Raw genomic sequence first — 19,030 nt, 5'->3', positions numbered from 1 at the left:
AAAAAAAAAAAAAAAAATTACCAGACTGACTAAACTCAGGATACAGATAGCAAATGGATTTTATACTGCATGCCAACTCTGATTAACCGGTAGAACCACTTGAGATGTTGTGGCCCATGTTGTGGTGACTGGTGACATCTGCCATGGGGGCAGTGGGTGGTTGGCTGCTCATGTACCCGGGATGCCGTCCCTCACTTCAAGACTAAAGCGAAGGGGAAGGGGAAACAAAGTGAACCAGTCAACCGATTTCTATTTACTGTGCCATAAAAACTCTCCCAATGTGTTTTCTTCTCAATACCTCTTTTCAACTCTTTGCTCTCAATTCTGCCTCTGTATCTTCACTCTTTCAGCTAGAATCAGCCTGTCTAATCCGGTACATACCCCTCAAAGTCTAAATCAGGGGTCCTCAAACTTTTTAAACAGGGGGCCAGTTCACCATCCCTCAGACCATTGGAGGGCCGGACTGCGGGCCCCGGGACAAGTCGGCTGCTAAGCAGGACAGGCAGCAGCGGCAAAAACACCCAGCAGGCCGGATAAATGTCCTAGGTGGGCTGCATGTGGCCTGCGGGCCGTAGTTTGAGGACTCCTGGAAGACCCACTTGCCATGAAGCCCTTTCCAACAATGTCCAGTCCTCACTGAGCTCCACGCGACTTGAGACATCAGTTAGAAGTTTATAAGTCAGTCGGTTACTTGACATTTAGAACACGTTTGCCTGTAGAAAAGGCAATACACGTATAAAATGTCGATTAGTAACCTATGCTAGCCTATAAACCATCTAAATAATGTGGGGAAAAAATAATTTGTCAGAAAGGTCATTTAAAGATAAACTAGGATGAACTGTTTGGGGGTAGGGGTGGAGGTTACACTCCTAGAAAATGCTCAAAAATAGGCAGCTCCTGTAGCTCAGTGGGTAGGGCGCCTGCCACATACACTGAGGCTGGTGGGTTCGAACCCAGCCCAGGCCAGCTAAAACCACAATGACAACTGCAACAAAAAAGTAGCTGGGTGTCATGGCAGGCGCCTATAGTCCTGGCTACTTGGGAGGCTGAGACAAGAGAATTGCTTAAGCCCAAGAGTTTGAGGTTGCTGTGAGCTGTGACACCACAGCAATCTACCCAGGGTGACAGCTTGAGACTGTCTTTTAAAAAAAAGGATGAGCTGGATCTCCCTGGGGCAGGAAGTGGGGTGGTGGTCAGGGAACAAAAAAAGAATTCCTGGTGCCCACTGGCAGAGGAGACTCTGCAGGTGGAAATGCCAGAAGAGGAGTTTAAGTTGCTACTGAGGGGAAGGTGGCATAAGCGCCCTCCCCATCAGGGCCATGGGCTCTTCATTGATCTCCATGTTGCTCATGGATGCTTCTGTTGGGTGATGGATATGGCAGAAAGAGCTCAAAGAGGAGGGCCACTGGGTGACCCCAGGTCACAGTTATCTAATCCTCATCATTACATGAGAATAAAAAGTAAATTCTATTGCAATCTAGAGATCAAAATGTAACAAACCCTCCCCTTCCCTAATAATACAAGTAGTGTCATTGTTGATGCTTTAAAATACTGGTTTATTTAAAGGAGAAAAAAAAAAGAAACGGAAATTTGATGGAGACATTCTGAAGCATTTCTAAGCGTTGGTCTGGGTAGCTCACAAGCTCAAATACCTAAGGGGTCCAGGCAGATAACCGAGGGGGTGATAAGGGCGAAGTGGTGGCAACAGGAGCGGCAGCGCAGAGACTACGGACCCTGTCTAAGAATGGTCAGGTTCATCTTCAAATACTAACAGCCAAGCATCGAAGGAGTGTTGCGTTTCAGCCCCTGACTTCTTTCATGTGCCTTTCATAGATGAGGGAATTGAGGAGAGTTTAGGCACTTCCTGAGGCAAGAAAGTGGGAGCCCTGGGAGCAAAAGCCAGACAGAATGACACTGGGGACAGAATGACTCTGGGCCCTGAACGAGCCTGGGAGCACGGCTGTCTTGCTCAGCCACCAACTGGAGTTTTTTAAGCTACTCAAAGGAGTGAAATGAAAAAGAAAGGGAAAAGAGGGTTCAAAAATACTAAGGCAAGAGTTAATACAAAGGAGAGAGCAAAATAAAAATAGTCACAAAGAGCAGAGGAGAGCAGTGGGGGTGTGAGAGTGGCGTGAGTGTGTGTGGGTTCACACTGCAGAACGATTGCGTCAGGTGAATGGGCCGAGAGGAAGGAGGTAGGTAACGCCCTCCTTTTCCCAGAGGAGAAGGAAAGGAGAGCCACAAGCCAGACCCAAGGTGATGCCACTGGCACAGAGGAGACTATCCCTAGCCAGGACAGCCTTGAGGTGTAAGGGGAAGCAGGAGGTGAGAACAACACCCCTTCCAGCCCTTCAAGTCTGCGTATTGGGCATGCCAAAGTTGGCCGGCCACGTCCTGGCAGAAGAGGTGTTAGTTTCACAGAACTGACTAAATCCTAGACCAGCTCTTAGCTCCAGCACTCACTCACTATCTGACCTTGAGCAAGCTGCTTAGTATCCCTAACCCTCACTTTGCCCATCTGTGAAAGGGGATGGTAATGTCTCCTTCTAGACTTGTGGGCCAGATTAAGAGTATCAGTGGGCACAAAGTGTCCAGCATGGTGCCTGGCACACAGTATGTGCAGTCGCCATGGGGAGGAAAGGATTGATGTTGACCAGTACAGTCAAGGAATGCAATATAGAAAAACAGGGTCCTAAAGATAGGGAGGATTTAAAGAAAAACAGAGAAAAAGGAATGGAACCTGAAGGAGCTGGGGAAATTTCCACCCCAAAATATGATTCCTCAGTATAAAGGATATTTTCAGTGAAAAGGCCTCTTTGATTAGAAAGCACCGGCCTCTCCTCTATAAAACTTCAGTAACCTGATCTAGAATCAGAAAAGGGGCTGCTGGACTCCTTATCACATAGACCTGGCACTAAGGTCATCTGAAGCTCAAGATCTGTCTCTCAGGTTAATCTGCAAATCAGTTTCCACCCATCAACACACATTCCCCTTAGCAACCAAATGCTGCACCTATACTTTCCCGCTCTTCCCCCTCCCTTCTAAAAGGCATCTTTAAAAGCCACTGACCATCACTGAGACTTTGGGAAATCATTCTTGTGTGTCCCCCCATGCTCGTGGTATTTGGAAACAAACCTTTCTCTTATTAATCTACCATAACTGTGAGTTGATCTTTTCAGCGAACCAACCTAAAGGTAAAAGGCAAGTTTCCCTGTGACTCCTTCAAACCTGAGGCTGGTGGTGGAGAGATGGAATCTGAGGAGTCCAGGCTTAAAAGCCTAGATTCAACAATGAGCCTAGAATCCTCCTCTGTGTTTGGGGACCAGGAAGGAAACCTCCCTAATTAAAGGAATAGCAGGAATAGTCAAGGAAAATGCTTAATGTGTAGGGGCATTGAATTGTGAACAGGGTTGGAAGTTTTACTCAAAAAAGTATCTCCATGCATTGAAAATGCCTTGAAGGCAACTGATTTACTAATTGAGTCAGCAATTAGAGCCTAGGCTGAAAAGGTAATAGAGGAAAGTGGGAAAGGAGATGGCTGAGAGGCACTGGGAAGGGAACAAACCAGCCTCCCCTGGGGCTCAACATTCCTGGGAAAGAGAGGGGGAGCCCAGCTCTTCCTCCTGGGGATGGAGCCTCAGGAGAGGGTGTGGGCTCAGGGAGAGAAAGATCAGACATTCCGGCAGCCCTTCCACTGATGCTCTTAACATATCCACTCAATGTATCCCCTTTATTGTTGCGACACAAACTGTTCCTCTATAATAAGAAAATGTACACCTCACTCTTTGTTTAAAAATGAAGGATTTATTGATTTGCATACATTCTAATTCTAAGCTAGTCAATTTAGCTGATTAAAATTTAGATAAGATATGTCACTATTATGCATGCATTTTTCAGTTTCAAAATTGGGTGATAGTACCTACTGGTGACAGCTGATCATTCGCTGTGTCAATGCTGATGCTGTGGCTACAGTGTACATCCTGCACCCTCCCTCACTCCTTGGAGGCTGGTCAGCCCTGATGGGCATGCTTTAAGACTGTTGTTACTGGAAAGAAGACTTCCATGAGAAAGGATAAACTCCTCTTTCCCTGGTCATTTTAGGAGTTGCCTATGGAGTACTGAGTTCACTGCCACTGTATTTCCAATACATTTTAGTAATTTTGTAGCACGCTTGTAGAACTGTCCTATGGACTTGGCTTTGGTTAGACCCCACTCGTTCCTCAGAAGATACACTCCTTAAATCACAGCCACCCTCTGTTTATTCAAGTGTGGCTTTAAAAAGACAAAGGATTGGGTCAGATGCTGTCAAAACATTTACTACAAATGTCTTTCCGGTCCTTCAATTCCCAACTCTTTGGAAATTAGCTGGAATTCTGACCAGAACGTTCTCCCTGTCCCCTATCCTCCCATCCCCAGTTCTCACCTATTATTCCTGGACAAAGTTTCTATTTTGGCTTTTGACCTCAAATAGCATTCACTCTCAGGTTATCTGAGTTACTTTCAGTTCCATGAAATGAACCAAGTGGCTTGCCATATTTTTATTTGGGGGCAACTGTATAACATTAAAATTTTTGTATTCTTTTTCAAAACAGCCTGACGTGGTGGGGGGAAAAGATAGGTTTTTGTAGTCAGGCAGACACTGGATTGAAATGAAGCTATTAAGGCAAGTGACTGGGCTTCTGAGTTATAACCTTCTCAAGTGGAAAGAGAGGGGATGTTTATAAAAGAATGCTTTTCTTTTACTCCTCTTTCATGCCCCTCATGCTAATGAATATCCTCTATTTGCCAAGTTCTGTGCTAAGCATGGAGGCAGGGCGAGGGGGGTGGTGAGTAAAAGGTAAAAAAAACCACCATCCTATCCTTGGTAAATGTATGATTTAGTAGAGGAAGAGAGGCATGTCATAAATTCAGTCTAGTGGCACTGATGCCACAGGTGAGGTTCTGTGGCAGGGTGGTTAAGCAGCATAGAGTCACATTGCCTGCTGCAAATCCTGGATCCACCAATGATTAGCTAGGTCATCCAGTATGACTTTACTTAACCACTCTGTGCCTTAGTTTTCTCATCTGTGAAATGGGGATGATAAAGTTGTTATGAGGATTGTATTAATTAATACACGCAAACTTCTCAGTGCCAGGCGCATAGGAGTAATTCATATGTGTTAATATAGTCATCCCTTAACACACAATTCATATGTGTTAATAGAACCATTCCCCATGGGGCACTGGTTTCAGGACCCCCAAAGATACCAAAATCCAAAATGCTCAAGTCTCTTTTATAAAATAGCTATTGGCATATGACCTGTGCACATCCTCCCACGTACTTTATTCATTTATTTTTTTGAGAAAGAGTCTCACTCTGTGCTCTTGGTAGAGTCCCATGGCATCATAGCTCACAGCAACCTCAGTCTCTTGGGCTCAGGCAATCTTCTTGCCTCAGCCTCCCAAGTAGCTGGGACTACAGGTGCCCACCAAAATGCTTAGCTATTTTTAGAGACAGGGTCTTGCTCTTGTTCAGGCTGGTCTCAAACTCCTAAGCTCAGGCAATCCACGTGCCTTGGCCTCCCAGCTATACATAAAATAGCTGAGGATTATAGGCATAAGCCTTGCTTGGCCCCTCCATATATTTTAAATCATCTCTAGATGATTCATAATGCCTAATACAACGTAAATGCTACATAAATAGTTGTTCAATGTACTGTCCATTTGTGTTATTTGTTATTGTTGTATTGTTATTTCTTATTGTTTATCTTTCCCCAGAATATTTTCTATCCATGTCTGGCTGAATCCATGGATGTGGGGCCCATGATCCTGAGAGCTGACTATATTATGATGGATAAATGTAGGGCAGGCTGGGAGCACAATGGAAGGAGGGGCTCATTACCCTGGTAACTTAGGTTTAGGTTTGCAGAAAGTTTGGTAGTTGTCAGTGGACATGCATGCAGAGTGGGCATTCGATGAAGGAGGCTGCATGAGCAAGGAAACAGTCTGGGAGAGCCCTGCAACCTGCACAGGCTGCAAGGGAGGGCGTGAGGCAGGAGGAAGAAGCCTGATGGAAAAGGACATTAGGTGCCACCATGAGGGTTTAGCCCATAACCTATGAGTACTGGTTAGAAACCATGCTCCCCTCTCTCAAGACCCACACGCTGCCTTCTCTGCCTGTTCCACATGCTGGTGACTGACCAATACGCATTGTGTCACAGGTTTCCGGACCTGCATCCAGTGAGGAGCAGTGGCCTGGGTTCTGGAGGAGAAGGAGTATCTCTCCTCTGTCCTTTCTTGACACTGGCTGTAGGTTGGAGGCCTCTTTCCACTAGTTACAGGTCTGTGTGGGCAGCTCACTATCTCAGGAGAAGGAACTACACCTTCTACTTCTCCTTTCAGGCTCCCTGCTGCTATCCTGGGTACTGCTGAGACCCTCATTAGTGTCAGACACCCGGCCACACCTTGTAAATATCACCTTTATTAAACTCTCTCTTTTTTTTGCAGTTTTAGGCTGGGTTTGAACCCGCCACCTCTGGCATATGGGGCCGGTGCCCTACTCCTATTAAATTCTTTTCAAATTGTCCATTTTAATATGCCATGTATATCCTGCCCTGAGCCTGACTTACAAAAAAACACTTTTTAAAATTTTTTTAATTTAATTTTTTATTAAACCATACATTTATGGGATACTGTGTGATGATATGATATATAATGTGGAATGCTTAAATCAAACTGATTAACATAATCATCTCAATTACTTTTTTGTGGTAAGACATTTGTAATGCAAGAGTACATATCAAAATAACTAAGAGTAAATTACAGAAAAAAGAACTCTTGAGGAGCTTTTAATAGAGAATGATTTGCATTATAGAGGTTTGCATTATGGAGAAGTCTTTCTGTTTCTTGGGGAGAGGATGGTTTAGATTGGCAAGAATAAAGGCAGAGCTTTTAACAATGCTCCCCAAACCAGGAACCCTTGTTAAATGAATAGATTCTAGGGCCCCAAAGACTGATCCACTAGGCCTAGAAATAAGATCCCCAAATCTATACCTTTACTAGGACTCCTTGTGACTATAATGGAACCTCAGTTATCTGGAAGCACTGACCAGCATGTTGGCCAGAACCCAGTAGAGACCCAGAAGAAGGAGGAGAACATCTGATGGAACAAGGGCTGGTCCAAGGGGATGGAGGGATCGGAAAGGAAATCAGAATCAGAGGTAGAGGGATTTGTTTTAAACAGTACAAAGGTCACCTTTTCCTTTGAGAGTGGACAAGAAAGCAAAGTGAATATAAAAAGGAAGTTGAAGAAATTCTCACCTCAGAACTTCCATTGCTCAAGGACAAAGGAGGCAAAATCATATATGGAGACTGAACAGGAAAGCAGAGGAGTGAGCGGCTAGCCTGACACAAGTTTGGAATAGCCACATGGACATGAGGTAGAGAGCGATGACAGGGGGCATTTTAGGACTGCTTGATGGAACTGGGACAACAGGCCATGTGTCATCCAAGAGCCTTGTTTTGTCATTTCTCTCCGGCAGTACTTGGCAGTCTGCGTCCAGAAATGGAGAAGGCAGTAGTGGGATTGATCCCAGTTGGGAGGGTTACAGAGCAGGTGTAACAGAAAGACAAGGGGCCCAGGATGTTGAAATCCCACACAAGTGTGGGAGTAGCAGTGCTAAAACGTGAGAGGAGCAGCCAAGGGATGCTGTCCTTGGTCCTGAACTAACGCTGCACATGAGGGCACGGTCGTTTCGTTGTGAAGTTGGGGGGAGGCTGGCATGTACTCCCTTGCCTCTTCATTAACACCTCCACCAGACTAGACTTTAGACTTCAATGGTCCCTCACAGCCTCATAACATTGTGAATGTTGTGAATACAGGGCCTGCAGTCTGGGCGTCTTCATTTGTTGAAGGATACAATTCCAACACGACAAATATTTAAGAATTAATTTGATAAACATTGAGAGCTTCCTATATGCTAAATATTGTGGTAGGTGCAAGGGATAAAGCAATAAAAAAGAAAGTTTATTCCCAAATCAAATCTTTTATTTGATTTTCTTAGAGAACAACAGAGGAGCTCATACCCACTTTCCCTCCCCTTTCCAATTCCTTTTGACCCTTTAGCTACTGTGGAGTGCTCTCTGCCAACCTCCCCAGGTTTGCTGTCTCTCAAGGGGGGAGTACAAGATCTCTCTGTAGGTCTTGTGATTCTTGTACTTCTTCTTTTCCCCTGGGAGTCTATTATTCAGACGAGCTTAGCTTCTCAGCTAGCCAAAATACAAATACTGCCTTTTTTTTTTTTGAGACAGAATCTTGCTCTGTCACCCAGCTAGAGTACAGTGGCATCATCATAGTTCACTGAAACCTCAAACTCCTAAACTCAAGAATACTCCTGCCTCAGCCTCCCAAGTAGCTGGGATCAGGCGCATACAACCAGACCCAGCTAATTTTTCTTATGTTTTTTTTTTTTTTTTGAGGCAGAGTCTCACTATGTTGTCACTATGACTCATATGAGTCTCACTCTATGTTGGTAGAGTGCTGTGATGTCATAGCTCACAGCAACTTCAAACTCTTAGGCTTAAGAGATTCTCTTGCCTCAGCCTCCCAAGTAGCTGGGACTACAGGTGCCCGCCACAATGTCCGACTACTTTTTTTTTGTTGTTATTGTTGCTTTAGCTGGCTTGGGCTGGCTTCGAACCTGCCAGCCTTGGTATATGTGACTGGCACTCTACCCACTGAGCTACGGGTGTTGCCAATTTTTTTCTGCCAATTTTTTTTTACGTTTAGTAGAGACAGGGTCTTGCTCTTGCTCAGGCACCAGGTCTTGACCTCCTGACCTCAAGCAATCCTCCTGCCTTGGCATCCCAGAATGAGAGGATTACAGGTGTGAGTCACCAAACCTGGCCAGAATACGACCTTTTTAAAAAGAACAAATGGGACACAGAAAAAGCAAACATAAACTTTATCAGGTTAAAGGAGGAGGAAAGGCTGTGGACACAAGAATTTTTGTGCCATAATGGTATCTAGAAACAGAGAGGGAGGACACCTCACTGACTCTATCAGCTGACCATGGAAACTTCATCTGAAGCTGAAACACATCTGCGGAGTTGTTTCAAGGTCCTTGTCCCTTTCTAACAGCCAATGGCCCTACTCTTCCCTGATGGTTCAGGCTGAGCTTATCTTTTCTGGCAGGGTGACAGTTTCCAACTACTTTTGAAAACCATGGATTAAAAGTCTTCTATTTTGCAGGGCCTGAACAAATGCAGGAGACAAATAATTAAGGACAATTGCTATCTTATGAGATATCATAATTTCATGGGGCAGGAAAATCCAATGCAATAACTTTTATGCCTGCAAAAGCTGAAGTACAGAGAGAATGAAGCATGTAGAGGTGGACTGTTTTCAGTATGTTGAACCAGAGTTGATGAGGGCAGGGTTCCTATCTTAGGCAGGAAGAAATAAAGACAGCAATAGCATGAGGCTTTATTTATAGGGCATAAAGGCCAACAGAAGGCTGGAGTTGAGTCTGGGCCTAGGTCTGGAAAATAGGGTTTAAGTTTTCTCAGATAGCAAATGTCAGAAAGGAGCAGCAGCTCTAGAGCCAGGAGGTCACAGGGAGAGCAAGAAATACAAGGCAACCAGATCCCAGTAATGAGGGTAGATAAAAATCCAGAATCCAGGGGTGGTGCCTGTGGCTCAAGGAGTAGGGCGCTGGCCCCATATACTGGAGGTGGCAGGTTCAAACCTGGCCCCAGCCAAAAACTGCAAAAAAAAAAAAAAAAAAAAAAATCCAGAATCCAGGACAGATAAGGCCAGGGATTGAATGAGAAGCTGGGATGGGGAATAAAAACATACAGAGACAAGCCAGCAGAAGACCTCAGACTTAATAGTCTCCCTCAGGAATGCTGGCTGAAGAAGCAGAGGCCAGGACTAAATACGGATGTCAAATACTCTTAAGAATAGAACAAAGAATGAGGAAGTCTTTGGATCAAATCCTTAGAAGAAGATCACAGAATAAAACACCAAAAATAAGAAAAGTAAACGGAACTCTTCACTCCCAGGTATTGCTCAGGGCTCTGCCAAGAAAGGGTAAGAAGTAGTAGAAAAAGGGCTGGGGCTACTCTGTTTCTTACTGCCAGGGTCTCTAAATGCTCCTTGACCTTCATAGTCATACATAGTCATGCAATGAGCAAGTCATGCAACCCAATTTTGTACTGAGTGCTTTTATTGGATTCACTTATTTAATCTTTACCAAATCCATGTGGTAAAGATTATTATCCTCATTTTCAGATGGAAGCACAGAGCGGTCAAGTAAATTGCCCAAGATCACCAGCAATAAGGTGACAAGACGAGGAGATCTGAACCACAGCTCTAGTTGACTAGAAAGCTCATGCTTTTTTTTTGTCTTTTTTTCCTTGAGCTAGTGTCTGTCTGTTGCTTGGGTTAGAGTACAATGGCACAGTCACTGTTCATTGCAGCCTCCACTCCTGGGTTTAAGTGATCCCCCTGCCTTAGCCTCCAAAGTAGCTGGGACTACAGGTGCATATCACCATGCCCAACTAATTTTCTTTGGGGGGGGTAGAGACAGGGTCTCTCTATTGTCCAGGCTGGTCTCAAAATTTTGACCTCAAGCTATCCTCCTGCTTTGGCCTCCCAAGGTGTTGGGATTACAGGCATGAGCAGCCATGCTTGGCCAACTCATGCTCTTAAGCATCCTCACCATGACTTATTTTCTTCCAGTCTCATCAGTGTGATGACTCTGAGTTGGACACAAGGGACCGAGTTTTCATGGGGATAGAGATGTATAATGTGCAGAGACATGCAGGGCAAGAAAGCACTTGCAGAGTTGATAGCTATGATGTCAAGAAATAGCAAGGCTGACAAAATGAGTGTGGAAGCCCCCAGGCCTGCCCCTGCCCACATCTCAGCCCTCTCGCCTGCTGTCCCCCACTCATGCTCCTGACCCTCTGCTTCTGGTCTTCTTTCATTCCCTTCAACATGTGCCGTGTTCCTTCCCTCCCCAGGACCTTTGCATGTGCTATTCATGCTACCTGGAAAACTCTTTCCCCTCCTCCCACCCATCTTGACTTACCTAATTGCTCCTTCCCCTACTAGTACAGATTGGAACCTCCCTCCCTAACAAAAGCCCTCACTGACTATCCTCATCTCCTACAGGGGAGGCCTCAGAAAACCCTGCCCTTTTTTCCCCAAACACATATCACAACTATAATTAATTTCTGCAATATATCTTCCTCCCACTAAATAACACTTTCCAAGAGGGGAGGGAGCACATCTTCCTGTTCACTGTATTTCCAGTGGCAAGTCACCCCAAGCACCTCGATAAGTCTATTCAGTGAATCAATAAATAAGCCTAATAAAGTGAGGTCAGAGCAGGCAGAAAGTGCTCCTTCATTCTGTTTCCTTGGCACGTGTTAGAATGCCTGTTCTGATCCAGGCTCTATTCCAGGTATTCAGTCTAGGATGGTAGAAATGAGGTGTGGCAATACCATAGCAGGGACTTCAGACAGGTGATATGAACGTCTTGGGAGTCAAGAAGGTGGCAGTTCAGTTGTCCATTCCCAGCACAGAGCAAAGAGAAAGTCAATCCCCTCCTGACCCGTGCAGGAGGTGGGGCCTCCTCAGGTGAAGACAGCCAAGTACAGGATAGGAAGGGAGGTCGGTGAACAGGCACAGGTGTGCAGGGTTTGCTCGCAGCCAAGCAGGTGTTCTGAAGAGAACAGGAAGAGGAAGAAGAAAGGAGTGCCTGGGAGAGGAGCCAGGATGGAAAGGGTGGGATGGGTTGGGGATTGGCCCAAAGGCAGCGCAGGGGAGTCTTGGGCATGGTGACTGGGAGGAAGACAAGAAGGCCATGGAAGGACACGCCAGTGGGTGAGATGTGAGAAGAAAGGAAGAGAAAACGTCAGGGAAGATGGATACTGAGGAGACCGTCTAACAGAATCACATGTTTTTATGAAGTTCAGGAATAGACTGAAGAGTCCCATGATGATTCACGTACTTTCCTGGAACCTGATGCATTGCCAAGGGGGACTACCCTTTGGAGATCACCTGCTTAAGCTAAGTTTCCATCTTCAATAGAGGAGCTTCATTTGTATCACCAACCTGTTAGGAAGTTTCTACCCAACTGGTTTCTCAAGTTTGTCTTAGTGAGACACAAGTTTTTGTGGAAAGTTTGCTCAAACCAGGAAAAACAGACAAAACAAAACAAAAAACAAGCTTTTCTTGAAACTTGATGTGCCCAGCACCCAGTGCCCTGCCCCCCAGTTTCCTCCCCACTCAATCCTTAGGAGGCAAGTTCTTTGCCCTTTTGATTTCATCTTACAACAGAGACTAAGAAACACTGAAAGGTTTCATCAAAGTTAAAAACTGACAGGAAAAAAAAAAAAAAAAAACTAAGTCCAGTAATTGTGCCTGGGCTCATGCTAACATTAATGTATCCCAGCTGCAAAAACTATTTCCTACTTTGCAATCAGAGAGTCCAGAAGTTCAGTATGAATGCACTAATCCTTATAATTTTCTTGTAAGGCAAGCCACAAGAGTACTCATTTCTTCAAGGCACAGGGAAGTAAAGTCTTGCCAAGCTCACAAAACTAAGAAACAGATATTTAGAGCAAGCTAATCTTATTTCCTACATTCTCTCTTATTTTTATGTCTTTATTCTCTTCTATACAATTAAATTTTCTAACCAGTTCTATCAGTTGTAGACCTCACGTAGTCCCATTTCCAATAATAGTAGCAATCCTCACTTATTGAAAACTTAGTAAGTGCCAAGCACTGTGCTAAACCCTCACTGGTATCACCTCTCTGAAATCCTACAAACCTATACGGGAAGAGGTAGCACGTGATTATCTCCACTCACAGCTGAGAGTCCTGTAGCTTAGACAAGGAAAGTAACTTGACCAAGACCAGCCCACACAGCACCTCCCTGCAGAGCCATGCCGCCTTCCACACCACCTGTGCTCTGACCCATGCACCACATGCCATTAAAATCGTGGAAATCAAAGAGGCGCCCATGCGGATATTGGTTTTTGCTGCCTTTTAAACAAAGCAAACAAAAAGCACAGATAACACTCCCACTATCCGTTGGCCTCATTTAACAGTGCACCAGATCTAACCATGCTAGGCACTCTCTTCAAACACACCATCAAGGAGCAGGAAGTGAATATGGAGTGCTTGAACTGAAACAAGGACCACTGACTACATTCATGGAACGATAAACACAGCGTGTCCCATGGCCACCACATATGCATGCACAAGGAAAATGGGAATTGTAGCTAAATGCACCTTTATTTATAAAATATTCATCACAAAGTTCTACAAAATATTTACAACATATTTCTCTACATGTTGACAAATAAATGTAAAAACTAAGGACATGTGCACCCAAATGTTTATAGCAGCACAATTCAGAATCTCAAAGGTAGAAACAACTTAAGTGCCATCCAACACATAACTGGATTAATAAACTGTAGTGTATGTATATCATGGAATACTATTTAGCCATAAAAGGTGGAGACTTTGTATTTTTTGTAACAACATGGACAGATTTGGAGAATATTCTCCTAGGCAAAAAGTATCACAAGAATGGAAAAATAAGCATCACATGTGCTCAGTATCAGTTCGAAACTAATAGATTAAAAACTACATCCTCACATGAGAAAAACTAAATTAATTCAACAAGGGGGAGTGGGGAAAAAGGATTGGTCCATTCAGAATATATTGCCTGGGTATATAGCACACTTCCTAGGTGAAGGACACAACCACAATGCAGACTTTAACTGTACGAAAGCAATTTATGTAGCCTAATCATATGTACCCTGTATTCGCCTGAAATTAAATATATATAAATATATAAAAATATAAATATAACATGAGTTTGTTAATTTTCCTATGTATGATGACCTCTGGGATACTCTGCAGAATGCAACTAGAAAAGCAGTATAAATGTCAGTATTTTGAAGCACTGCAAAAATTCACCCTCAAAGAAGGTAGCTGTGTTAAAGGGAGCACACAGGCACTGCCCAGTGCAATCATAAGTGAGTAAAGAAGATTAGCACGTAACGTACGTTTCTGATCATTTTCTCAGCTACTTCCCAGTGTGCTCACCCAGCCGGCTGTATTTGGCTGCCCTGCTGCCCCTCCAGTTCTTAACGTATCTAGTGAAAACTGTCATTTTACCTCAAAGTACTATTTCTGCATACATCCCCTATACCTCCAGTTATACCACCTCCTCCTCTGCAGTCTCCTCTCCCGAGGTGTCATTGGCTCCTCCTCCTCCCCCAACACTCAGCCTCACACGGTCACCATGTTCTAACATCCCTTCCTCTACATTTCTCTAGACATCAACCTGGCACGGCCCCATGTTGCTGTCAACGCCTCAGGCCTGGCCTTGGGAGCAATTTTCTCTTCGGTTCCATCCTGTGCAACACAGCCCAAGCAACTGGTCTCAAATCACACCTTTCATAATGTCATTCCTCTCCCCGTGAACTAACAAGGGCTGCCTGGCGCCCATGTCATTCAAGGCTCACTTGTTCTCCTTACACATCTAATCTTCTCCCTTCCATTATGACTGTATCTGTAAAAACGTCTCTCCACAAACGTCTCCCCACAAACGTCTCTCCCCTTGTTTTGCAGATTGTCACTAATTTTGTGGGCCTGACACAGACCAACACAAGCTATATGCCCACATGTGCATGTGGTCATGTTACATGACAAATGAATTTGACAATTTTAAGAAGTAGTGTAACACATAGTAACAACAAAGAAAGGGTTAACACTCCATTAAAAAAACGTCTATTTGTCACTGTCAATTGGAGGGATTCCCTCTGAAAGGCTGTGTTACACCAATTCAGTTTATGGTAGGTTTCTGTTGCAAAAACACAGCCATACAGATGGGGAATTGTAAAATATTATACTTGCAAGGGTCTTAAACTTAATCTACTTCACTGGTTGTCAAATGTCACTCCTACAGAACTTAGGAATTTAACCACTAAAGGTGAATGACAGGGTTTCTTTTCCTAATTCACAGAAAAAGTATTTTAATGAATACAAAGCATGAGAATTTTCTCGAATTGGAGATGAATTCTGCCAATAACCAGGGCTTGGAAGGTGACCCTGAGCCCCAAATGAGAACTGCAACCGAGGCTGATACCTTGATTTTATCTCTGAGCAGAGAATACAGTCACACCATGCCAGACTTCTCTTTTATAGACAGCAGGATAATAAGTTCATACTGTTTAAAGCCACTACATTTGTGGCAATTCATTATGCAGCATTAAAAAACTAATGCAGGTTTTGTTTAGTTCTCACTAGACAAACTGGAAAAGGACACAACCAAGGCCACGCACACCATTTGGTAGAAGCAAAGGTTGTTAATCCTTAGACAAAAATGTGGCATTAAATATTAAGAATCTTAAAAATACGTGTATACACTTAGATCAAATTTACTCTAAAAGAGAGAGATACATACAAATGTCATTATATCATTATTTACAATAATAATTTAAAATGTCCAACATTAGGGAAATGATTAATCTGCCTACATAACTATACGATACAGTATAGGTCAAATATTAAAATGTATCCAAAGAAAATTCAATAACATATAAAAATGATTGTGATATGGTCACGTATCTCAACTCTTACGACCCTCGCCGCCACCACCTGGTTGCCACACCTGGCTCGTGGCGGTTCGATCGGAGTGGGGTCCTAGTGCGGAGAGGGCACCAAGTTGGGTCGAGCAGGGACTGCAGAGTGTTCTGGCACTTGTGAGTTATTCGCTCAGCAGGTTTTGAAAAGCCCTCAGCAATCCAACAGCGAGCTATCATGCAGATAATTAAAGAGAGAGATGAAGAACTGGACGTAGGATCAGAGAGGGAGCTATCTTGACGCAGCACCTCTCACCTACACCGAGGAGGACTGGCAGCCCCAAGCATCACAGTCATGCTGGCTGGACCCATGCCTCCCTGCCGCTGGTGGCCGCCAAGCCCAAACAGCCCATGGAAGAAGAAGCATCTTTACAAAAGGATTCTACACCTTCCAAGCTAGTGGTGGGGATTATTTACCCTCCTCTAGCAGTCAGAAATACTGTGGAGATGACTGTGAGCACTGTGGCCAGAAATGGGCCCGAGTTTAAAGGGATGATATGACAAAACTAGAATGCCCTAAGTTCAACTTCCTGAACCCCAACGACCCTTATTACACCAACTACCGCCACAAGGTCAGCAAGTTCAAGGAGGGAAAGGCTCAGGAGCCCTTGGCTGCCATCCCCAAGGTCATGCAGCAGCAGCAGCTACAGGTCACCCAACAGCAACTGTCCCGGAAGGTCCAAGCCCAGGTGATCAAGAGACTACTGAACCCAAGGAACCCCCTCCAAGTTTAAGTTCATGCTGATCCCCCTCCCATCTCTGCCTTTGACCTGGACGTGGTGAAGCTGACGGCTCAATTTGTGACCAGAAATGGGCGCCAGTTTCTGACAAAACTGCTGCAGAAAGGACAGTGCAACTACCAGTTTGACTTTCTCCACCCACAGCACAGTCTTTTTGAGTATTTCACAAAGCGGTGGGACAGTATACCAAGATCTTGATTCCACCTAAAGAATTATTTGCAAAGCTGAAAAAAGAGGCTGAAACCCCCCAAGTAGTTTTGCAGAAGGTGTGCTACCAAGTGGAATGGGCTAAGTTCCAGGAGCATGAGAGGAAGAAGGAAGAGGAGAAACAAAAGGAGCAGGTAGCCTGTTCTCAGGTTGACTGGCATGGCTTTGTGGCTGTGGAAACAGTGGACTCCCAACCCAGTGAGCAAGGGAACTTCCCTCCCCCAACCACACCGGAGGAGCTGGGTGCCTGAATCCTTATCCAGGAGCGCTATAAGACATTTGGGGAGAGTGAGGAGGTGGAGATGGAAGTTGAGTCTGATGAAGAGGATGGCAAACAGGAGAAAGCAGAGGAGCCTCCTTCCCAGCTGGACCAGGACACCCAAGTGCAAGACATGGATGAGGGTTCAGATGATGAAGGGCAGAAGGTGTCCCCACCCCCAGAGACAACCATGCCTCTGCCTGTGCCCCCAACTCCAGACCAAGTCATTGTCCACAAGGACTATGATCCCAAAGCTCCCAAATCCCTGCCTCCAGCCACTGGTCCAGATAAAATATCTTATGTCCCCCATCACTGGAGAGAAGATCCCTGCCAGCAAAATGCAGGAACACGTGCACATTGGGCTTCTCAACCCCCGGTGGCTGGAGCCATTCTATTCGTGAGAAGCAGAGTGATGATGAAGTGTATGTACCAGGTCTAGATATTAAGATCAGCTTGAAGCAGTTGGCTGAATGGCGTTCTGACATCTTTGGTGTAGAGGAAACTGCCATTGGGAAGAAGATCGGTTAGGAGGAGATTCAAAAGCCAGAGGAAAAGGTGACCTGGGATGGCCACTCAGGCAGCATGGCCCGGAATCAGCAGACTGCCCAGGCAAACATCACTCTCCAGGAGCAGACTGAGGCCATCCATAAGGCCAAGGGCCTGGTGCTAGAAGAGGACACTAAAGAGAAGATTGGTCCCAGCAAGCCCAGTGAAATCCCCCAGCAGCCACTGCCTCCATCTTTAGCCACCACCATCGCAGCTCAGCCCCACCCATCTCAGTGACCCGACCTCCCACAATGCTGCCTCCTAACCCTACTACAGTTGTGTCTGCAGTACCCGTCATGCCCCACCCCCCAATGGCATCTCTGGTCTAGCTGCCTCCTGGCTCAGTGATTGCCCCCATGCCACCCATCATCCACACACCCAGAATCAACGTGGTGCCCGTCCCTCCCTCCGCCCCTCCTATCATGGCACCCTGCCCACCCCCAATGATTGTGCCAACACCCTTTGTGCCTGCTCCACCCATGGCAACTGTCCCAGCTCTGGCTCCAATGCCCCCTATTCATCCCCCACCTTAGAGGCAGGATGAGCCTGCCTCTAAGAAACTGAAGACAGAGGACAGCCTCATGCCTGAGGAAGAGTTGCTGCGTAGGAACAAGGGTCCAGTGTCCATCAAAGTCCAGGTACCAAACATGTAGGGTAAGAAGGAATGGAAACTGAATGGGCAGGTGCTGGTCTTCACCCTCCCGCTCACAGACCAGGTCTCTGTCATTAAGGAGAAGATTCACGAGGCCACAGGCATGCCTGCAGGGAAACAGAAGCTGCACTATGAGGGCATCTTCATCAAGGATCCCAACTCACTGGCTTACTACAATATGGCCAGTGGTACGATCATCCATCTGGCCCTAAGGAGAGAGGCAGGAGGAAGAAGTAGAAAGAGGGAACCCCACTGTCAGGTCCCTGCCTTTGTACCTCCCCTGTCCCTACCCCCTGCTCCAGACCCAGGAGCCCTACCTTGGGCTTTGCATTCTGCCTGCATGTTTGCTTTCCCTCTTACTTTGAGAATTTAAATTGTTCTCTGAGGTTCATTCCTCTCACCCCTTCCCCACATTGGTAACAGTAGCAGGGTTTTCTAAACCGCTCTCTGGAACTCCTCTGTGTTAGAGTCTTGATTAGAGGACATTTCTTCAGGAAGTCCATTAGGAACTGAGAACCCAGGGATATCCTACAGGACGGTTTCATAGCTAAGTGGTACTTGGCTGATAGAATATGGTAGTTACTGTCTTTAATAATTTTATATCTTTTTTAGGGTGGTGCCTGTGGCTTAAGGAGTAGGGTGCCAGCCCCATATACTAGGGGTGGAGGATTCACACCCGGCCCAAGCCAAAACAACAAATAATAATAATAATAATAATAATGATAATTTTGTATCTTTACATGGACTAATAAACCTTTTGGACCCTCTTGTGGAAAAAAAAAGATTATGATATAATGTTAGATGAAAAAGCAGCCTACAAAACATGATGAGAAAGAGATAGCCAGTGTGGAAAATCGTTTGGCAATTTCTCAAAATATTAAATATATAATTACTAAATGACCCAGCATTTCTACTCCTAGGTATATATATCTAAGAGAATTGAAAGCATATATCCCCACATAAACTTGTACGTGAATGTTC

At 45.1% G+C, this 19,030-nt stretch overlaps 1 protein-coding gene and 1 pseudogene across 1 annotated transcript in view; one reads left to right on the top strand and one right to left on the bottom strand.

The window, feature by feature from the left end:
• PLCE1 (phospholipase C epsilon 1) overlaps positions 1–19,030 on the bottom strand; it is a 273,612-nt gene that overhangs the window by 230,685 nt on the left and 23,897 nt on the right. The gene's annotated exons all lie outside the window — the stretch shown is intronic.
• Positions 11,418–18,422, top strand: LOC105886399 (annotated as a pseudogene).

The sequence above is a fragment of the Otolemur garnettii genome, unplaced genomic scaffold, assembly GCF_000181295.1.
Source record: "Otolemur garnettii isolate 467f Iridium unplaced genomic scaffold, OtoGar3 scaffold00008, whole genome shotgun sequence".
NCBI lineage: Eukaryota > Metazoa > Chordata > Mammalia > Primates > Galagidae > Otolemur > Otolemur garnettii.
The sequence above is the reverse complement of the archived record's forward strand: the minus strand, read 5'-3'. Positions and strand labels throughout refer to the sequence as shown.